Source organism: Quercus robur, chromosome 3, assembly GCF_932294415.1.
Source record: "Quercus robur chromosome 3, dhQueRobu3.1, whole genome shotgun sequence".
NCBI lineage: Eukaryota > Viridiplantae > Streptophyta > Magnoliopsida > Fagales > Fagaceae > Quercus > Quercus robur.
This window is the reverse complement of record NC_065536.1, coordinates 26,690,060-26,713,649: the sequence shown is the minus strand read 5'-3', so window position 1 is coordinate 26,713,649 and position 23,590 is coordinate 26,690,060. Positions and strand designations below refer to the sequence as shown.

Sequence of the window (23,590 nt, the reverse complement as noted above, 5' to 3'; positions counted from 1 at the left end):
TGGCTGGTCCATAAACAATGCCATGGACCAGCCAAAAAATGTAACTTACTCTAAACGCAAACTCAAAAAGCCTTACCCAAACAGAGCTGTAGTATTTTTTTTTTTTTTTTTTATCATAAAAATATTTATTTTAAAAAAATTACGGGGTCCGCTTGCCCCCAAGTAGAGTAGGTCCAACTTTAATTGTTTTTGTGAGTTTCATGACAGATGAGTCCATTTCAAATTTCAATATTTTTTTCTGTGAGCTAGTACTGGAGAAAAAAAAAAATTTGGAGAGTTTAGGTATTAGAGAGTTTTTTTTTTTTTTTTTTTTTTTAATGTTAATATTTAGAGGAATAGACTTCATCGAGGTCAAAAAAAAAATTGAAAAGTTGATATTTACTCATAATTGTTCTTATTTTTTATATTATTTGTAAACCTGAACCCTTTAAAAAAATTAGAATATAGGAAGGGAACTGGAATTATATTTTGAGTGAGAATTGATAAAAATGGAATTGAAAATAATTATGAATTAAGAAAAGGGGCGAAGAGAAGGCTAAGGTCTCTCTCTATGTGTCTCACTATATATCTGAATGGGGTCGACATGTGCCCCCGTTTGTGAACAAGGAACATTTTTTCATTAATTTTTATTAGGCTAAAAAAATAAATTAAACAAAAATGCAGTTGTATTTAGAAAAATATTTTTAACAAATTAAAAAAATTATAGATAAGCTAAATAAGTTGAATAAAACCCATACGGACAAATGCTCTTAACTCAAGGGACGAGGAAGTGTGGCCACAAACTATATATGATTCTATATTTCTATATTTCCATATTCTAGTGTCTTTCTTTTCATTTATATTTATAATGAAGCATGGATTTTCATTCTGATATGTTGCAGACTTGCAGTTGGACAATACTAACTAAATTATTATAAGGTAAATTCTTAACTTTCTAGTACCATAATAAAATAAAAAAATACTACTTATTAGTCACATTCATAATGGAATCACTATCCTTATTATTACGTAGTTTTAAAGTTTGTTAAAATTATTTCAATGCCACTTATGGATTTTGGGTGGGGTTGGATAGAGATAAAGCCACTTCGGCTGGTCCCAAATCCCAACTTCAAAGATAAGCAAGGGCATGGAAGTTACCCAAAATAAATAAATAAATATGGATTTTGTGACTCAGGTCTCTCTCTCTCTCTCTCTCTCTCTCTCTCCAAAAATGCAATTTTCTTCTAATTTAGATTTGGGCCACGATTTAAAGAAAGAGATGAACCCTTTAAGAACGGTGAGGGACAGTCCCCTGACAAATTTTTAATATTTACTACCTTCCAACTTGGGAAGAAAACCTTCTCGTAAGGGACTGCTTCAAACGCTTCTTAATCTTTAAAGCTAATTGGAATGCCTCAACAATTGTGTGAGTTCATTGTGTAATCATTTGGCTACGAATTTCAACCCTTAATCCTAACTTAAATTGGACTAAGATTTGTTGTGGATCATCAAATTTTGAGGTCTTCAAATTTGTTCATATACTCAACTATTGACATATTACCTTGCCTAAGAGTAGTGAATTTTTCTAAGAGCTCATCTTCATAACAACAAGGCAAGTACTTTTGTTTTAGCTGTTGCTTCATGTCATCCCATCTAACAATTGGAGGCTGTCTAGCATATCGACAATCATACTCCACTTCTCTCCATCAGATCTAAGCTTGTCCAATAAATTTCATAATAGCAAAATTGACGCTACTCTCATCGGACATGTCATACCCCTCAAAATAACTTTCCAAAGAAGCAAGCCAATTTGAAAATACACAGGCATCATTGTTCCAGCAAAATATGGTACTTCTACACGAACTTTCTTCATTGTGTCTCTAGCCTTATTGCGATAATCAAGTCTCTCATAAGGATTTCTATAAGGATCAAACCTATTGCTTGAATTTCTACTATTGTGAAGGACACTAGCATGCAACCCTTCAAATCTGTCAACTATTGTATATATATAGTTTTGCCTTTTCGGATCTATCATGCTTTAATAGTGTTGATTTGGGCTCCGATACCAATTTGATGTAGGATCGTTAAGAAGTTCAGCACTATACTAGGTTTCTTGATGAATTCTTGGATAAGAATTGATGTTTAAGAGTTTAGGTTAGAAAAGAATGAATGTCGATAGCTGTTTTGGAGCTGAAACAGGGGATAAATAGAAAATAACATAAATGAAACACTAGGCAATCAGACCTAGGTCTTCCTAAGCATCACACCTAAGGCTCCTTGGCATCACACCTCAGAGAAGTTTGCATCACACAAACAAAGCTTAAAATAAGCTATTGAATTTTACTAATCAATTACAATATTTTGAAATAACATGACTACAAAAGAGCCTTTATATAGAGGCTATAGTTATCCTTTTCCTAGACTCTAAACAACCTATTCCTAATAAATAGGAATACTAATTATAATTAAATAAAAGACTTAATAATACGTAAATATAAAATAAGACTCATAGGCCTTTGGTATGGCTAAGGACAACTCGTTCCAGATTTTTGAAAATTACCAAATTGCCCTTATTCTAGTAGAACTTAATTAAAACTGATCCAACAGCTTCTCAACCTAAAAGACTCGATACTAATAACAAAAATGACCTATCAAAGGTGCTAAGAGGGTCCGACATCAAAACAAAACCATAATTCTTGAATCTTGGTATAATTAATCTTCTTTTTCCTTGAGCTCTTCCCTATCCTCATCAACTTTACACGGAACCTAAGTCCAAATAAGAAAACACATAGGGCAAAGAAGCTTGTTTTGCCAATTCCCTCTGTTCCCCTATTAGTAGATAGGAAGGGACACAAAAATGCTTGATGGGTTATTCAGTACTTAACAACTTATTCTTCCATATCTTTTCAAAATGCTTCAGCACCAACTTGTCTTGCCATCTTGGTCTTATATGTTCCAGAGTTGAATTGGCTACCTCTTTGCTAGTTGTCATCAATATAATACAATTCCTTCTCATGTCTAAAAGCAGGATAGAAAGCACCCTCAAATATAACAGTATAGTAGTAGTCTTCCTTTGAATCCGAAATATTGCAACCTCTACCATTCCTACATTGAAATGAAACACCAAAACGTTTACTTGTCTTAGACTTAGAAGCTTAAATTAGGAACAAAGTTTGCTAGATAATAGTAAGAAAAAAAGTATCCTTTTTCTTTTCAAATGCACCTAATGGTTCTTTCTTCCTAATTCATATCCAAACTTACATCAAAATAACCTCTACCTCCACACAATAAGTCAATAACATACCAATGGAGAGGTCACGCTTATAAGAAACTGAATGATTAATAAAATTTCTTAGTTTTTGATACTTGGTTGTGCCCCTGTTTAGTGGTTTATTGTTATAATCTTTTACTTACAGTAAAAAGAAGGAACTATTACCCAATTTTGAACAATACAACAATGTTAATTCTGCAGCTATAATAAGCCCATGACCATAGCACAATATTAAACTCATCTTTGAATTAAGTAAGATCCACATTCTCTTTTGCTAATAATAATGTATAAGCTCAAACATTAAGTTTTAAGATGATTCGTTCAAATTTTAAGTTGTGAATTCCATTTTAAAGAACAAACCACTCAACAGATAAATATTCCAAAGGAGGAGGGTAGAAGTTTAAATTGATGTTTTTTCCTGTATAATTAGTGATCTTATTTCTCTCCTGTTAATTTCTCTATTTAAATTGTTCTATCATAGAGAAATTGCAAGCCACAATGAGATTATGAGAGTAAAGAAATCTGTCACAACATAATGACAGAAAAAGTCCCAAACCCATAAATATCGATGATTAATGTTTCTAAGCTTTAAAGTAAAGTCTAAAGGGAAACAATAAGATCAAAATTGGTTTAATCCTATAAAATGAAATAAAAAAAAAAGCCGTATAATCATGTCACTTCAAACAACATACAATTGTGTAATCCAAATATCACAAATAGATAAAAGAAGGAAATATATTTATTAAGAATGCCTATTTTAGGCTTGAAATTTAATAAGAAAAATTATTACTTTTTGATGGGAAGGATTTTTCTCTAATTTGAAGTGTGAAAGAAAGGTTTGCATGACCATGTCAGTGCTTCTTCTCTCTAACGTCTTCGGCTACTAAGTCATTGATGGAGCAGATGAAGATGCCAAAGCTTGGTTTACTGGTATGAAAATCCTGATAGGATCCGTTGATTCTTGTTGAAAAAGCATGTGTTCTAAAATTTTTAAGTATAAAATAGAAATAAAAATGAATAAACGTAAACAATGAGAGATGTTGATAAGGATTTACCATCAGCATCTGCTTGGTGTTTTTGGAAATGGTTTGATGGAGGGGAAGTTTGTGTTGTTTTTATAGAAAGGATAAGTGTTGGTGCTCTTATTCTGCAATATATAGTACTTGGTTTGCCAATGTTCAAATATCACACACAGTTTTCTTTGGAAAAAAAATTGGGCTTTACTTGTCATCAAGTACTAAAATCAAATACAAATCTGAGGAAATTCTGTAAAGATATAGGTTAATCAAATGCTGCTTGCTGAGAGCTGGAAAAATAATTTGACAGATACAACCTTAAGCTATTGGAGGAACAGCTCAATCCCTTTAAGAGTTCAGGCTTTTCCCTCATTCCAAATGCTCCACATCAAACACATTACAATTGTAGCCCATCAACACTATTCTTTCCTTTCCCAACAACCCTTTTTAACATTCCAAAAAGTCCAATATGGTTTTGAACGTGCAGAACAAAGAAAACATCAATAATCGTACTATTTTCATAGAAAAATAATAACAAATCGTTGATTTGGAAAAATAGAGAAATAAGTTGTAATTTATGAAAAACCTACCCATGCTTGGGTAAAGTTTCTATATGTCACACACAATTAATAGAGCTTCAAACACGCAAAGTCAAAAATATCAAACTGCAGTGTCCCCTCCTCCATATAAATAAGTGTTAAATTATGAACAACTTACACCCATGTCGATCTCAAATGTCCCCTGCTCCATATCAACATTGTTTTGCATTGGTTTAGAGCTTCAAACAGATGAAGTCACAAATATCAATCCTCACCAGCCAAATAAACTGCATTGGTTTAGATTGTAGATAAAATATAGAAGGGAGAATGAGAAGTGAGAAAAGAAAGTTGGTATGTGAAGATTGAAGAGACTCAAAGGATTGCTATCCAAAAAATAAAACGATTCAGTAGCTAACATTGCTCAGTTCTACATTTTTGCCGTGAAGTCATGAAATAACTTCTATCAAAAGTCACTGCTAACATTTTGTCATTTCTTTTAATTTCTTCTAAAGAAGCATAGTCCTCTGTAATAATCACACAGCACACAAAAAAGAAAAAAAAAATTAAAAATTAAAAATTAAAAAGCTTGAGCAAAGATTAAAAACCCCACAATTTCAATCCCGCTTACACATAACAGAACAGAACACATAAGAAAAAAAAAGCCATAATTTCAAAACCCAAAAACGTAAAAAAGAAAAAAAGAAGAAATAACCAGAGTAATTGATAATTCGGTGAGACAAAGCACTAACCTTAGCAACCATGCGTTGGAATGACAAACAGAGCTCTGGTTTTCTGTTCTTTTTCCACATTTCTCCTTAGCCAAACAGGAAACAAAGGAAACGTAGTTTTAAGCGAGTGAAAGAGAGTACTGTTTCAGAGCGAGAGAAAGAAAATAAAATAAAAATTACCGACCACATGGGATGGGGATTTTTTTCCAGCGAGATTGCAAATATAAGCCTCATATCCAAGAGCGACAATTCATGAGTATCAACGTAATAATCTCAGAATAAAAGCCATTTAAAAAGGGAATAGAATTTGGAAGTTATGTTTAGTTAAATTTTGAATATGAGGATAGAGATAAGAATCATATCAAAAGTGATTAAGATCGTGGAAGTTACGTTTAATTTAAAATTTGAAATTAAATTTCTATTATGATGGGGAGTTGTTTTCTTTTTGTAATTGCACACCAGAGTGATTTGTTTTGGATATAATATTAGTGGGAGAGTGATGCTATTTTGCAGGCATATATTTTTACCAGGTTATCCCCTAGTTTTATTCCTTCTTAGAGGTGGAGTATATGTGTATTTTTGAATTATATAAAAGTCTAGTTCAAGGTGGGGAATTTTCTTATAGATAGTACTAGCCTCATTGCATGCACTCCACGCATGCATGAGGCTTTTTTTTTTTTTTTTTCAATTTGAAATTTACACAATTGTCCACTAATATTACGCATTTGCAATCTTTTGATATGGTCAAAAGTTTCATGAGGCTAGTTCCAAAAAAATGAAAACCAAAATAGCATTGAAATCATATGCTCGTGTGTGGATTTTTTTTTTTCAATGCTATTTTTGTGTTCATTTTTTTGGAGCTAACCTCATGAAACTTTTGGCTGTATAAAAGATTGCAAATGTGTAATATTATGGATAAATGTGTAAATCTCAAATTGGAATGATTGAAAAATTATAACACTATACCTCAAAAAAAAAAAAAAAAAAAAAAAGCCTCAGGCACATGCGGAGTGCGTGCAATAAGACTAGTATATTATTAAGTGGGAGTGTAAAATAAATAAGATGTTGTAAAAGACTATTATTTTAGAAGAGTCTATTTAGTTGTTTACTTAGTTGCACTATATTTTTTAGTAGGCTGATTAAATAGGACTCTTCATGTCCATTTTTCCTTAATTTCAACACCATTATTAGTATCCAAAATTAATTAAGAAAAATTGCGCAAAAAACAATTAAGGACAAAAACATATTTTTAAAATATCTAACCCACTATTAACGTGTGCCAAAAAAAGATTTGGCATAACTTTTGCACATGATCTTATCTTCTGCATAAGTACTTCTTAGAAAAATGGTTTATTTTTCCACTTTCCTAATCCATTAAGCTCTTTCCGAGTTTGCAAGTATGCTACAACAATCTCTTTTATATTTCTCTCTCTTATTTTGTATCAATTTTTTTAATATTCATAGTCAAGAGTACAACATCAGTTAGCAACCTAGCATAAATTAAATAAAAGGCAATAATGGTAGCTACACAACAATCCCAACTAAAAAAACGAAAGTCCTTTGCTATGATAAAGTATGGATTTTGGATATTTCACTTCGGTGTTGAAATATTAGTAACACCGACTCTTCTTGCTATTGTATTTGAGCAAGTAGTCCTAATTTTAAACCTTGTTTGTACTCTACCACCCAAGATCATCGGCTTTCTTAAGCACTCTCTTATCAGCCATTCTAAACCATATTCCTTCCATTTACCAGCCTATGTTGAGTAAGCCATCTAAGAACCCTCGTGTTCTGATATAAGGCCTGCACTTAAGCATTACCTAGAAGAATAATTATCTTTGTTATAATCCTTTGTTTCTTACTATTCCAGTGCTTTGACAACCAGACAATTAATTGCCACCTCGTCCAGAGTATCCCAACTATGGCGGCCAGGTATGATCCCTTTGCCTTCTTGATCTCTGCAAATAGAACCTGACCCTTCCAATATTTTATTCTTTGAGCTTCAATCTGACGCTAAAAGAATACCTTGCCAACTTGTACATTCAACAAAGCCTTGATTTAGCTTCCCCTCAATAGATATTTGTGAAGAAACCCGTTACTTACTAAAGGCTTCCATGCAAGTGCAAATAAAATTTCAGCAGTAAGGCCATAACAACTTCAACATTGTTGCTCATTCTCTTAATTTTTTTTCTCTCTCCTGAAATACCATAGTTTCCACAGGTTTTCCTGCAAAAATGAATGAAAAATCAAGATATTCCTTACTATTATCAATAACCCTGCATATATTATTGATGGTGCTGTATAATACATGCTTTCCTCACATTTGGGACGTACTTCTTTTTATGTGAAATTTCATAAACGTCCCTAACCACATAGATGTAACCAATTACTTTAGTAAGAGTGGCACGCTAAAATTCTAAGCATTCACTAACATGGAAAAGCGTTTGAATGTATCTACGCATTGAAAGTTGGGCGAAAATGGGTAATTACCCATAAAAAACAAATTATCTAGTTAGTAGGGTCCGTTTACAAACTATATGTATTTTTAGCAACTCGAGCCTCAAAGGCTCGATTTTGGGCCCTAAATCGAGCCTCTCAGGCTCGATTTTCATGGGTTATTCTTGTCTGATGTGACACTTAATCCAGGTGGCGTCTACATGGAAATCGAGTCTCTAAGACTCGATTTTCAACCCAAAAATAAAATATTAATGACCCAAAATGCAACCCAAAATGCAGAAACAGCGGAAAAAAAACGCAGAAAGAAAGAAAAAAAAAAGAAAGAGAAGAAGAAGAAGAAGGAATGGAGATCAGCTCAAGCCGGCGGCGACACAGGCCGCGCGCGACAGATCCAGGTCGCCGCGACTGTTTCTGGGTTTTTTTTTTTCTTTTTTTTTTTCTTTCTTCTCTGATGAACACATTCTTCTTTGGTTTTTTTTTTTTTTCTTTCTTTCTTCTCTGATGAACGCGTTGTTGTGGTTTTTTTTTCTTGCTTGTGGTTTTTTTTTTTTTTTTTTTTCGTTTTAAATGTAAATCGAGTCTTAGAAACTCGATTTTCATGTAGATGCCACGTGGAAAAAGTGCCACATTAGATAGGAACAACCCATGAAAATCGACCCTTAGAGGCTCGATTTAGGGGTCCAAAATCAAGTCTTTGAGGCTCGAGTTGCTAAAAATACATATAGTTTGTAAACGGACCCTACTAACTATATAGTTTGTTTTTTATGGGTAATTACCCATTTTCGCCTGAAAGTTGATCCACAATGGAAGAAAGAACAAATCAACTGCAACATAATCAAGCCTAGAAACCAAGCTACCACTGCTATTTGCTACTGTTCCAGCCAAAGATATTGGAAGCAATTCCTAATGATTCCATATCTCTAATTAGATTAATGACTTCAGAGTAACGCTTCATTCTTGCAATGGCACCCAACAATTCATTAAAATCCACAGTGGAAGGGAAAGGGCGCAAGTGAAGCACTTTATCAAACAAAAAAATAACAAACCTCTTAAAACCATCTTTAGCAACTATACCAGATGGATTTATGTTAAAAAAATGTAGGTTGTTCCAATCATAATTATTTAGGAAACACAAAAACTAGCTGCAAACATTATTTAAAAAATCTCAAATAAAATAGGAAGTGAGATGCTACTAATGACAAACCCAAATGGTTTGTCTCTCTCTAATATGCCCCTGCATGTTATGCTCAAAAAGAAAAATATGCAAAGAAAAACAAAAGCAAAAAGAATCAAAATACTTTTAAATATGGTTGCAAGCATGTTTCTAAGAGATGTGGGAGTTATAGGATGTACCTCGAAGGTGATAGTCCCTATCAAGTAGTTATGATTGTGTGTGAGTGTATTTGATTTTCTCATATCTCAAATCATCATAACATGAGACGCTTATGCACTCTTGCTATGTTTTTACACAACACGCAAACTCTTTGCTACTTTTGATACATGTGCAGGTACAATGTGATTTGGCTATCACAAGGAATACATGTGTTAATATATGCTCACTAAACTATCATAACTTGTTTTTAAAATATAAAATTGGTTAGACTTGTTTAGAGTGTGTGTGTGTGTTTTGGATCTATGAATGCTTTGACTTTTTGTTGAGAGATGTTTTTGAGAGCTTAATATGTTGATTGGATCTATGTTTGAGTAGCTTGCTTGTTGCATTCATCTCTATGTGTTTTTCCCTTCTTTGATAACACCTTTTCTTCACGCTCGACAGCTTCTCAACAGATCCTCGATAGATTCTCTTCTATCGAGCCCTTTTTTCTTCTTTTCTCGACAGTTCTTATCGCATTCTCGATCCATTGAGCTTTCTGGATTTCATCTCAATAGCTTCTTGACAGCTTCTCGATCCATCGAGAAACTTTTTGTTTGGCTGATAGATTCTTGATAGCTTCTCGATCCATCGAGGTATTCTTTGCCATCAACAGATCCTCAATAGCACCTCGACAGATTCACTTCTGTCGAGATTTAGTGCTCAATAGATCTTGATAGCTCTTTGATCCATCGAGCTGCGATTTCTATTTATATGCTGAGCACGAAATCAGATTCATTTTTCACTTCTCTCTCTCGACAGATTTTCTCCTCTCTTGCCCCAAACACTTCTCCGTCACTCAAATCTCTCTACCCACTTCATTTTTGGCCTATATCAAGCTCAAATTACTTGGTATGTGTTCTAAATCCCTTCATTTTCATGCATTCATGCATTTTAGACCTAGGTTTGGGGGTTTTTGAATATTCTTGGGGTTTTTGAGATTTTTGTGAAATTTTTGGGTTGGGTTGTGTTGATTTGATTCTATATGCTCATGCATTGAATATTCCTTGCATTTTAAGAATGTTTCATGCATTTAGATGTGTGATTGATTATTGTGAAATGTGTGTTGATAGGTTTGGATTGGGTTTTACCCATGATGCAATTTAAATTTTGCACGTCACATGTTCATGCATATTTCATGCATACGTATATCCTTTCATTCCTATATCTAGTTGTGATTGTGTTCTCTCTCTCTCTCTCTCTCTCTCTCTCTCTCTCTCTCACAAATAGACTGCACTATGGCACCTAAGCGCAAATCTACTCCAAGTCGGAATCCTCTTCAAGGTTCCGGTTCTTCTTCCTCTTCTGATCCTATCCCCCCTCTTCACGTTTGGTTCCGTGATGGGAAGGCCCAACAAGACTTCCTTGAGAATTTTCAGAAACGTGGTGTTCATCTGGAGCGTCATGTTGTTCTGTCGGACTTATCTGACACTCCTTTACCCGGTGTCATTCGGACTCAGGGCTGGGATTCTCTTATGGCAAAACCCTTGAGGTGTCACATCGTGTTTATACAGGATTTTTACTCCAATATACACAGTATCGATATCTTTATACCTCGGTTTGCCACGACATTTCGAGGTACATGTATTATAGTTATCATGGATCTTATATTTGAGGTACTACATGTCCTGAGGGTATCACATCCTGATTACCCCGATTATAAGCATTTTTGAACTATGTCCAGAGACGAGCTTCTGTCTCACTTCTATGAGATACTTTCCATATGGGGTGGGAAGCAAAACACCCCATGCTCAGGCTTTGCAAAAGGTCTGAGATTCCTTAACATGGTGATGACATTCACTTTTACTCCATTGTCTCATTATAACTTTATCACAAAGTCTCGTGCTCGATTTCTTTTGTCCCTTTTAGAGGATATTTCTATCGACTTTCCCTCTCACTTTATCACTTCTATCCTTGATGTCTATCGGCAACTCGTGATAAGCTCATCTTTCCTTCAGTTATCATGTGGATCCTTCGCCATTTTTCTATCCCTATTCCTACTTCTCCTTATTACACCACCATGGGTGCCATAGATGTCAATTCTGTTCGACGGAGCGAGGCCCAGCTTCGATCGAAGTGGCCACGCATGGAGACTACCGATCCTGCAGCTTCTGTTGTTCCTTCCACGTCTGCTCCTTCTTCCTCGACTGGTGGTGTGACCCTCGAGGCTATCATGGTGCAGGTTCAGCACATGGATGCTCGCCTTGACACTCTTATTAATGAGTTGTGTCAGGTAAACACATGTATCAATCGTATAGCACGACAATAGGCTCGCCTTGGTGGTTTCGCTGCTTCTCCATCTCCTTCTCTAGAGGCTTCGACAAATGAGGATGGTGATGATGAGAACGATGCTAGCTCCTCCAGTGATGACGACCTCTTGGTGACTTACCCTTTGTCATTCGTGACAAAAAAGGGGGAGTAGTTTTGGGATGAGAGTAGTCTTGTACTTAGGAGGAGAGTTAGCATAAGATATTTTTGTTAGGGGGAGTTTCTATACATTTTGAGGGATGTAGTGAGGTTTACATGTATTTTCTTTCTTTTACTTTAGCCTCATGTATACTGGTCTTGTGACCATTTATTGATATACATTGTACTTATATTTTGATATATATATGATGATGTATGTTGTTCTTCACCTATCTCTCAATGTGTTGTTTCTTTTCTCTCTTTATAAACATGTTTTTTTACGTATGCAATCTTTATTTCTGTTTCACACTAAGATTCCTTGATGAGTTTTTTTTTTTAAAGTGTTTCAGAAAGACCGGTTGTGAAAATCTATCATTCTATGAACTCTCTTCTTGCAAAGTTTTTCAAGAGTTTATGTTAGGGTTAGATTTTTTTGTATTCCAACAAGTGGTTACGAATTTTAGTGATCTCATGATTCATTTGTTTGTTGTGGTTTTGTCACGGATTGTCAAAGGGAGAGATTATTAGGACATATGTGAGAATTGTTAGAAATATATGTGATGTAAATTGGCTAATTCTTTGACAAAACGCACTTTATTTGTAATTGGGTAGATCTAGGATATGTTTAGTACTTCAAGAAACAAGTGTTCAATTTTAGTATTGAAACTATGCAAGTTTGACCAAGAAAAAAGTGAAGAAGTGTTGTTCCTTAAAACTCAACAGAATCCTTTCTATTGAGGTTTAATGTTGAAGTTCGATAGAAGCTGAATCTATCACAGAATTACGAAATTAGAATTTTCATATCTGATTTCACGCATATCTATAAGTATTTGTGTAGGGTTTCTTTTCTCACAACCTTAGACATATATAAGGATTATTTTAAGGGTCGTCACAAGTGATGCAAAGGTTGTTGCAATTGTTGTTACAACGCATATTATGACCGGAGACGTTCTTGCCCTAGTTCATCATATTCTTTGTAGAAGCTATTGCGTCTTTGCGCCAAGGGTTTTGTGACCAAGGAGCTTCCTGATCTTCATTGTTAGATGAACTGAAGAACTTTGCAGCCAACATCTTCCTCAAGTTGGTGTGTTAGTCACGTACTAGGATCCGTACATCATTGGTTAGTCACGTACTGAGAGTCGTGCATTAAACGGAGATATTGCTGCTACATCATAAGTCCAATTGGGTATTGGGATAAGAATTCAACTGTAAGTTGGTATTAGGTATTAAGATTCCTTTTACTTTTAACTACTTATTTTGATAATAGTGGATTCATGGGAGTGGTGACCTTAATTTCACCAGGTGGGGTTTTACCTCAGTAGTTTTCCCCATTCGTAAACAAATTACCCGTGTCAAATTTATTTTTCGCTGCATTTAACTTAGTTGGTGATTTGTTTGTGTTACCACGCTTATTGCATGTAATTTAATCTAATTAATTCACTTGGATAATTAATTGATTAATTTATCAAAGGGGTCAATACATTTTTGGCCGATCAAGAGGTATTTATGAATTGCATAAAAATCCAGTCCAAAGAGGGGGATCCTCTTATAAATAGTATAGATAGACTAGCCTCTGAGCACGCGCTCACACGTGTGCTCAGAAGCTCTTCTATTTTTTGGGTAAGGGTTAATTTAGAGCATTTATTATAATTTTGGGATTACTACATTTTCCAATCATAAAAAAAAACTTAGGAATGTGATGAAAATTATTTCACCACACATAATACTCATCACACCTTTAGTTTTTTTTTTTTTTTTTTTTTTTTTTTTTTTTTTGGTAATCGGAAAATGTAGTAATCCCAAATTATAATAAATACTATAAATTAACCTTTACCCAAAAAATAGAAGAGCATCTGAGCACACGCGTAGAGGCTAGTATAAATAAAAAATACACACAACTCTCTTAGACTACTCTCTCTCTCTCTCTCTCTCTCTCTTTGGGAAATTCAAATTCTCTCTGAGGAGTGAAAACACACTCTCTTGCTCTGTGAAAACAAAACTCTCTCTCTCTCTCTCTCTCTCTGATAATGGGTTCCTATCACAGGAACTCTCTTCTACAAAAACACTTGGATCAAAGAACCACTAATCTCCAAAACGTAAGAATTCTTCATCAATTTTATACTCCTCTCTTCGTAATTTTCTTGTGAATTAAGGAATTATTAAAATTTAAAGTGTTCTCTAGGGTTTTGATCAATAACAATTTACGAATTTTGTTAATTTGTCATAAATGTGTGTGTGTGTGCAGATTGACCGGTTTATTCCAAATTGGTCAGCAATGGACTTTGATTACTCACACTACATGCTCATTGAAGGCGGTAGGAAGTAGAAAGGGAACCCATCTCCATCGAGTGTGGCGTACCGAAAGCTACTTGCGGAGGCCTTGAATCTCAATCGTACTATAATCACAAAAATACCTAGGGGTGTGATGAGTATAACTTGAATCAATGCACTTTTCCGCTGCATTACTAAAATTATGTACCTTTAACCCATGCAAACTTAATATAAATTATTACCAATTTTTTTTTTTTTTTTTGGGATAAGTTGCCAATTTTTACTTTGCATAGTTGTGTTGGACAAATTTCAATATTTCATTGATAAAATCTTGTATTCCATAAAAATTCATCAATCAAAGCATTTGCAAAATCCTATCACATCTCTCGACTTAGCTATGGAAAGAATATCCTCATATATAACATTGATATTTTTCTGAAAAAAAAAAAATCACTTGGATTATTAATTTAACAAAACAATTAATAAGGAACATATTATATAGAAATTGTTTCTAAAGTAGAATATAAATATTAGACATTGATAGATAGATACGGACATAAGTAGGGTCTTTGTTTTACATAGTTAATTTTTAATACATAAATGATAATTACTTCAAATCTTCCTTGAAGTCATGTAGTCAACCAATTTGACTTTTATGCAATCCAACAAAATTGTGAATAAGTAAACCTGAAAAGAAGAGAAAAAAAAAGTTGCATCTATTTTTGAACACAAAGAAATTGTTAAGATGCTCACAAATCACAATAACATATTTGTTTTATTTTTTAAACAAACTAACAACCAATAAACAAACTATGCATTTGCTCCATAAATATTTAAACATTCTCTTAGATTTGACCATTTCGTTTTTCATTTACCAATTCAATGTAAACCAGTTTTTAAAACAATTGTGAAGAATGTATAAGCAATGCTGGTTTTAAAATGTTCGATTAGATTCGGTGGATGACCGGAAGATATTGTGCCATTATATTGCAACTCCTAAGATTCAGGTCCACTATCTTGACTTCCCAACTCTATTTCCAAACCATCTATTAAGAAACTGAAATGAATGCAGCGCTCTACAATTGTTTCAAGAAGTCAACAGAAGGTACATAATAAAATAGGTATAAATTTTTCATCTCATAAAAAAAAGTATTTAAATTTTGTTATTTTGACTTTCCATATGAGAGATGTTTGTATAAAAATTCTTTGAGAAATATTTTTTAGGTGAAAAAAAAAGTCAAAATTTGTTGTGTATATTATGATGCATCATAGTACAACCCCCCACAAATGACAAATTTAATTTCTCATTCTCTTAAAGAAACAAATTTTAAAGAGATTGGAAATAAGTACATAAAATACATAAGAATTGAGTTATTTGTATTCTTTCACAGATCCAAAACTGACTATATAAAAATTTTAATGTACTAAACGAAATAATTAAATCTAAGCAAGGCCCATTATAGCAAAAGTATAAAACTGGTAAGGAGATCAAAATGATAAGAAACCCAAAAGGCAAAATAATGAAACATATGAATCCTATAAATAGCATTTACGGGTCATAAAAATTAAGAAACCCAAAAGGCAAAATAATGAAACATATGAATCCTATAAAAAATTGAAGACTAAAAAAGAGAGAGAATAATAGGTACCTTTTCTTTCTCACTTTTTGGCCAAGCAGTTCATGCTATCTCAGGCCTGATACTCACGAATGTCCAAAAGGCAAAATAATAAACCTTCCTTTGAACCAAAAAGGGGTCTAAAGGTACTCATAAATGTTAAAAGAATACCCTAGCAAACGTACCTGTATCAAACAAAAGCAGCAAAAAAACTACTGCATCAAACCAAAAAAAAAAAAAAAAAACAAAAAAAACAAAGAGTAGAGCCATATATGAGAATGGCATGTCTCATCTAAACAATAATTGCTCAAATAGAAGGTTAATAAAAAATACAAAACCCAACATGGCAATAAACGCCATTTAACAAAACCTGTTTCCATTTGGTAGAGAAGTTTTGGCACACATAACAAAACCTGTAATATATGCATACATAAATACGAGAAAGATTCCTCAAAAAAAAAATTAAAAAAAAAAAAAATTTTGAGAGAGAAAATGAATTGGATCATCTGAGGAACAATAAGTAGCAGGTACAATCTTTGTGGAGTTTGGATGGAGGCACTTGTATCCCAAATTTTTTTGTCTCTCCTCGTGCATTCTTTGTGGTTACGATAAGGTCAATAAATGGTGTTCAGTGAGATCTAAAAAAGGCACCTATGAATTTGATTAGAAGAAATGTGGGAGTATGGCTGGCTTTTTTTTTTTCCCCATGAATGAACAGATGTATTTTTTTTACAAAGAAGTTTGTTTTAATTTTATTTATTTTTTATAAATGGATAAAGCAATTTGAAAACCATCAGGAGAGTGATCATATTTTGTAGGCAATGTTTTAATGAGAATTAAAGATGTATCTACTTATAAAAAAAAACAAAAAAAAAAACGTGTATATATCTATTTAGTTTAGTTTTTTTGTGGAACTAACTTTGGGGTTTCTCTCTCGTCTAGCAAGCTAGGACGTTGCTTCCTGCTTACTGTGCGACTGTAGAATTGAAGTACCTTCGACAGAAGGCATTTGTTTGTTCCCTGCAATACCAAGTGTATTGGTAGGGCTTGTTGGGTTCTTTTTTGGGGTAAGGGAAACAGAGTGTGAAAATAGGGGAGGTCTCTCACCTTCCCTCATTCATGGACGAGATTACTCATGGATGGAATAACCTTTCTCTCCTGGATAGAGAGGGTGATGATATGAAACTGAAGAAGAGGTGCCCTATACAAGAATTCTCGCTGGTGGCTAGATTCCTGACTAGTAGAGCATTGAGTATAGATGCAGTAGCAAGAACGTTCACCCCTATCTGGAAAACACGCAATGGCTTCCAGATACGGAATCTGGGTGACCATAAATTCCTTTTCGTTTTTGATAATGAATCAGATGCAGAGAGGGTGCTGCAAAATGAACCGTGGAGTTTTGATAAACACCTTATTGTGTTCCAACGCTTCAATAAGGATAAGGTCCTTGACGATTATAATTTGAACGAAGCTGCATTGTGGGTGCAAGTCCATAACATACCGTTGGCTTATATGGATAGAGAGACAGCAGAAGAGATATGCTCGACAGTGGGTAAGGTGGTGCAGTCTGCTGGTTCTAAAGAGACCGGGGGGGGGGGGGGAAGGCTTCATTAGGGTCAGAGTGATAGTGAATGTTACCCAGCCGCTGTGCCGAGGAAGAGTGGTGACCCTTGAAAATGGTACGAAAACTTGGGTTTCATTCAGGTACGAAAGACTTCCGAACCTGTGTTATTGGTGTGGCTGCCTGGATCACGACGATAAAAATTGCGAGATTTGGCTCCAAAGTGAAGGAAGCTTGGACCAGAGCAAGAAGAAATATGACTCCAGTATACGGGCGAAACCGGTTTTCCCATCGAGCAGGCATGTGGTTCATGTTCCAGGATACTTTGAGGGGAGGAAAAAGATACCAGAAACATCGGTAACTAACAGAAGCAGTGGAACAACAGCCCCGAGGCAGCCACCAATCTCACGGCCATCAACTCCGGTATCGCCGGAGAAGGATAGCGTGAATCCAGGAGGTAACGGAAAGGTAGTAGTTAATGATTTACCAATTACAAAAGATTGTAATCCCGTGTTTGACGCTATTCCTGCAAAGGTGGACAACGGTCAAGAGAATTATAGGGAGAAAATTAAGGGCATTGATAAGGGTATGGAGAGTGTTGATCTAATAGAGGAAGACGTTACTAAAGTCACTAATGAGACAATAATTCCTTTCCCTGATGGGCCGAATGTGGACCCAACTAAAGTTCTTAACAAGCCCAACATTGTTTCTAGCAAGCCCACAAGATGGACAAGAGTTGCTAGGCCTGTTACGTTCCAAGAGGAGTCTGAGCTTGTAGTAAAATTGGGAAAACGCATCAACACAACTCCAGCAGAGACAAACCCGATACAGAAGCGTAAAATTTCAGAAGATACACAGAGCTATGGTTGTGATCATTCAACGGCGGAGGCTGCCATTCAGCCCCGCCGAGAACTATGAGTCTCATGTGCTGGAACGTGCGGGGGCTTGGGAACCAACGCACTGTTCAGGAGCTTGCAAAGTTCGTGCGGGCGCAAGATCCTTCCGTCCTGTTTTTGGCCGAGACTTGGGCGGATGAAGCGAGGCTGAAACGACTGTGTGATGAGTTACAATTTGATGAAGTGTGGGTGGTAAGGCGGGTGACGAGAGCAGGCGGTTTAGCTCTCTTTTGGAAGAACTCAGTGGACATGGAGGTTGACTCGGCGTCGCTTAATCATATTGACGCCATCATTAATAAAGGGAAGGCTGATGCATGGAGATTCACCGGCATATATGGTTTTCCTGAAGTTGGGAAAAAAGCTGAAACATGGGAATTGTTGAGAAGTCTGAACCAAAAATTTAACTTACCGTGGATTTGCGCTGGAGATTTTAATGAGATACTTAGAAGCCATGAAAAAATTGGTGGAGCACCAAGGAGAGAATCGGAGATGAATCCTTTCCGTGATGTGGTTGATGAGTGCGGGCTTGTAGACTTGGGATTTGTTGGTCATAAGTTCACGTGGAGAGGAAGACGAGCTGGTGGTGTAGTATTAGAGAGACTTGACCGGGCTTTTGCAAGTGATTCTTGGCTGCTGAATAATCCAGCAACTAGAGTGCAACACATTAGAGCCCACTCATCCGACCATAACCCTATCATTATTAAACCGGAAGGTATTTTGGCACGCCGGAATAAACCGTTTCGCTTTGAACAAATGTGGTTGAAAGAGAGTGGATGTGGTGAAACAGTTAAGGAGGTCTGGGAAGCTGGTTCGGTAGTAAGGTCCATGCCGTTGGTAGAGGAAAAAATTAAGGAGTGTGGGACTCGGTTGACGGAATGGAGCAAACATTCTTTTGGGAGCATTAGACGTCAATTGGAGGAAAAAACAAAGGAGTTGATTAGGGCCGAAGGGGAAGCAGCTAGGGGGAGTGATACTAATGCAGTAAGAACAATTCAGATGGAGGTCAATGAGTTACTTGATAAAGAGAGTTTGATGTGGCAGCAGCGGGCAAGATCCTTGTTCTTAAAATCTGGGGACCGTAACACTCGGTATTTCCACAGCCGTGCTTCTCACAGGTACAAGCGGAACAGAATCTATGGCCTCAAGAATAATCACAATGAGTGGTGCACTTCAGAAAGCCAAGTCGAGGAGATAGTAGTCAGGTTCTATGAGTCTTTATTTACTTCATCGCAACCTTCTGATATGCATGTAGTTTTGGAGACAATAGAACCCAAGGTGTCAGCAGCTATGAATCAGGAGCTCATTAAAGACTTTACTAGGGAGGAGGTTGAAGTTGCCTTAAAGCATATGGAACCATTGAAGGCACCGGGCCCGGATGGTATGCCTCCACTCTTTTTCCAATCCTTTTGGTCTGTGGTGGGTGATGATGTTTCTTTTGCTGTGCTTGACTGTCTTAATAATTGTTATATCCCACATGATCTTAATCATACGTATGTTACCCTCATCCCTAAAGTTAAAAGCCTGGAATTTATTTCTGAATTTAGACCGATTAGTTTGTGCAATGTCATTTACAAACTGATGTCTAAGGTTCTAGCTAATCGCCTGAAAAAGGTGTTACCTTATCTTGTTTCTGAAAATCAAAGTGCTTTCCAAGCAGGAAAGGTTATTACAGATAATATTTTGATGGCTTTTGAAACTCTCCATTATATGAAACATCACCAATCCGGCAAAACAGGGTTTATGGCCTTGAAACTCGACATGAGTAAGGCTTATGACCGAGTGGAATGGGGTTTTATGGAAGGGTTATTACAGAAGATGGGATTTCATGAGAAGTGGGTTGCTTTGATGATGATGTGCATTACAACTGTCTCTTACTCGATTTTAATCAATGGTGAGCCTACAGGTACCATTTATCCTAGCAGAGGTATAAGACAAGGTGACCCTCTTTCACCTTATCTTTTTCTCCTTTGCATCGAAGGACTCCATGGCCTGATCAATCAAGCTGTATCAGCAGGGCAAATAAGGGGTATCTCCATTTGCAGGAATGGCCCAAGACTCACCCACTTATTTTTTGCAGACGACAGTCTATTGTTTTGCAGGGCCACTAGCCAAGAGTGCCAACATGTTTTAAACATCCTTATGGCATATGAGAAAGCTTCCGGTCAACAACTTAATAGAGATAAAACAACTCTATTCTTCAGCAAGGCCGTTTCCCAAGAGATGCAAGACACAATTATTTCTATGATAGGTGTGCCTGAAATCAAGCAATATGAGAAGTATTTGGGTCTCCCTTCCTTTGTGGGTCGAAGCAAAAAAGCTAGCCTTCTCTATATTAAGGAGCGTGTGTGGTCTAAAATTAGGGGATGGAAGGAGAAGCTCCTATCTCAAGCTGGTAAGGAAATTCTTTTGAAGGCGGTGGTACAAGCTATTCCCGCATATTCTATGAGTTGCTTTAAGCTTCCAACCTCATTATGTAATGAGCTTGAATCCATGACGCGGAGATTTTGGTGGGGACAAAGAGGTAATAGAAGGAAGATTCACTGGGTGAAATGGTCTAAACTTTGTAAGCCTAAGATCGAAGGTGGCATGGGCTTTCGTGAGTTGGAAAAATTTAATGAGGCTATGTTGGCCAAGCAAATTTGGAGATTGGCTTCAAACCAAGACTCCCTATTTTATAGGTTCTTTAAAGCAAAATTTTTTCCTACTGGATCAATTTTTGACGCTAAGGAAAAAAATGGATCCTATGCTTGGCGAAGTATACTTAAAGGGCGGGATGTCATTTTGCGAGGTATGAGATGGAGGATTGGTGACGGTTCTGCAGTAAGGATATTTCATGATAGATGGCTACCAGGTAGTGATAGTGGCAGGGTCATGTCCCCTTTTTCGGACTCCAACTCAAAAGCTTTGGTGTCCACTTTGATTGATCATGAACTGTCTAGTTGGAAAGAGGCAGAGGTTGATAGGATTTTTATGCCCATGGAAGCTTCAACTATTAAAGCTATTCCCTTGAGTTTCTCTAACAGATGTGATAAAATTTTCTGGCCGAGGAACCATGATGGGATCTATTCAGTCAAGTCCGGATACAAGCTGATTATGGAGATGGAGTGTGGAAATGATGCTACTGCTAGTTCGTCTAACATGGGTCCAATGAAGAGCATATGGAATGGAATCTGGAAGTTGGAGGTTCCAAACCGTATTCGACTGCTACTATGGCGTGCTGGGAATGACTCCTTACCTACAAGAGTCAATCTGGCCCGCCGTAAGTTGTTAATAGAGACCACATGTTCACTGTGTAAGCTGGAACCTGAAGATACACTACATGCCCTATGGAAGTGCCCACATCTCTCAACGGTTTGGCAGGTATCCTTTGCTGACTTGGTGGCTGGAACTAACGTTGTCTCAAATTTCTTGGACGTGATTCAGCTTGCCCAGCAGGACAGATCACGTTTTGCTCTGTTTGCTTGGACGATTTCTTTCATCTGTATGCGTAGAAACAAGCTTCGGGCAGAGGAGGAGACCTTCCCGTTGGCTAAGATCAGCTCCTTGGCTAGCGACGGCTTACAGGAATATCAGCAGCTGCGTCCTATTCACATGAAGCTTCCACGCACAGCGAGGTCTGTGAGATGGCGGCCTCCTCCAACAGGTTTACTCAAAGTTAATTTTGATGGAGCTTACTTTGCAGAAGATAACAAGGCTGGCCTTGGCATTATAATCCGTAACGATGTCGGATTAGTTATGGCTGCAATGACACAGCAGATTCCGCTACCTGCTTCGGTGGAGATGGTGGAAGTGTTAGCAGCACGCCGAGCTCTTTGGTTTGCTATGGAGCTGGAATTTGACAGATTGGTAGTTGAAGGTGATTCCGAAGTGATTATTAATTCTATCAAGGAAGGCAATATGTCTCACTCCGCGTTTGGGCATATCTTGCAAGACATTATTTCCCTTTGTTCTTTATTTAATTATGTATCTTTTCAGCATGTTAAGAGACAAGGTAATGGCGTAGCTCATAGACTTGCTAGACGAGCTATTACAAACCCCTTCGACGTTTGGATGGAGTCTGTTCCTCCAGACACGAACGATGTTTACAATTTTGATCTCCATTTTATTAATCAATAACAATCCCCATTGTTAGGGGCTTCTCAAAAAAAAAAAAAAAGTTTAGTTTTTTTGTTAATAAATATATATATTTTTTGGGTATTTAGTTTAGTTTAGTTTAGTTTTTTTTTTTTTTGATAAAAATTAATACTAATGTTTTTGGATAAACGTAGGGTGTTTTTATTTTTTATTTTTTTATAATAATAATAAAGAAGTATTAGAAACTAAGGTTTTTTTTTTTTTTAGGAAAAAAACAACAAAAATGTAGGTAATTTAACTAATTTTTCTATTAAAAAAAAAACAATAAACATATAGTTGCTTTAAAAAAGTGGGTTAGTGGAAGAGTGTTCTTATTTTGTAGGCAATATTTTAGTGCAAATTAAATATGTATTTTTACCAGATTATCTTTTAGTTTTGTTTCTAATTAAACCTAGGGGTATATGGGTATTTTGAAAAAAAAAAAAAAATCTAATCCAAACAAAAGAAGCTCTTTAAATAGTAGTATAGATAATTATGAGAAAGAAACCCAAAAAATGCCATTAATTGTGTAACTTGTGTTAACGCCATCAATGAGACTGGTTGAAGCCTAAGATAGTAAGACTTTAGGTATGAGGTCTTGTTGGCTTTTTATTGTGTCAGTGGCATGTCTATTGAAAATAATAATAATAACGAAGCAAAAAAGGCTGTTGAAGGGGAAAGCTAGCTTTGTTCGTTATGAATATGGCATAAGATCAGTTGAAGCCTTGAAGGCTTGTAACTGAAGCTTTGCTTGAACAGATATTAATTTATTTATGAAGAGATGTTTATTTACTTATTTTCTTTACAAGCTTCAGCCAACTAGGGTGGCCTCACTTTGGCTATGTAAAATAGTTATACTTGAGAACTTCCATTTTTCAATTTATGGGGTTGGTTCTGTTACGGCATAAGCCTTTATGACTTTTCTAACACTTTAAAAAAGCTATAATATGCTAGATGTAACACATACTGAAATACTCAGAAGAGAATACGAGTATTTTGTTAATCAAATTATTAAATTTCATGCTGCTCATTTGATAGAGGTATTGATTTTAAGTGCAAATATGCAGGCCGTAAAGTTATTCTTTCTGAGTCTGGATCGCTTAAAATAATTAACGATGGCGTTACGATTGCTTGATCCATAGAGCTTTCAGATTCAATTGAGAATGCAGGAGCAATGCTAATCCAAGAGGTCATTCATGGTTGCTAGATAATTCTCTCTCCTGTTTTTGTATTGATGTTTTTTTGAGACAAAAGCAATCATAGATATGTAAATCTTCGTATCCTCCTTGCAGGTTGCAACTAAAATGAATGATTTGGCTGGTGATGGTACAACTACTGCAATTGTTTTGGCTCGAGCAATGATCA

At 35.9% G+C, this 23,590-nt stretch overlaps 1 long non-coding RNA gene across 2 annotated transcripts; it reads right to left on the bottom strand.

Moving 5' to 3' along the window:
- Positions 1-3,851: 3,851 nt before the first annotated feature.
- Positions 3,852-5,967, bottom strand: LOC126717635 (uncharacterized). Of its 2 annotated transcripts, none has more exons than XR_007652680.1 (2): positions 5,555-5,967; positions 3,852-5,329 (listed from the first exon to the last, which is right to left on the bottom strand). It is a non-coding gene; the product is annotated as an uncharacterized LOC126717635 (long non-coding RNA). The 2 variants fall into 2 exon arrangements; XR_007652679.1 differs by having other exon boundaries at positions 3,852-5,092.
- Positions 5,968-23,590: the final 17,623 nt, after the last annotated feature.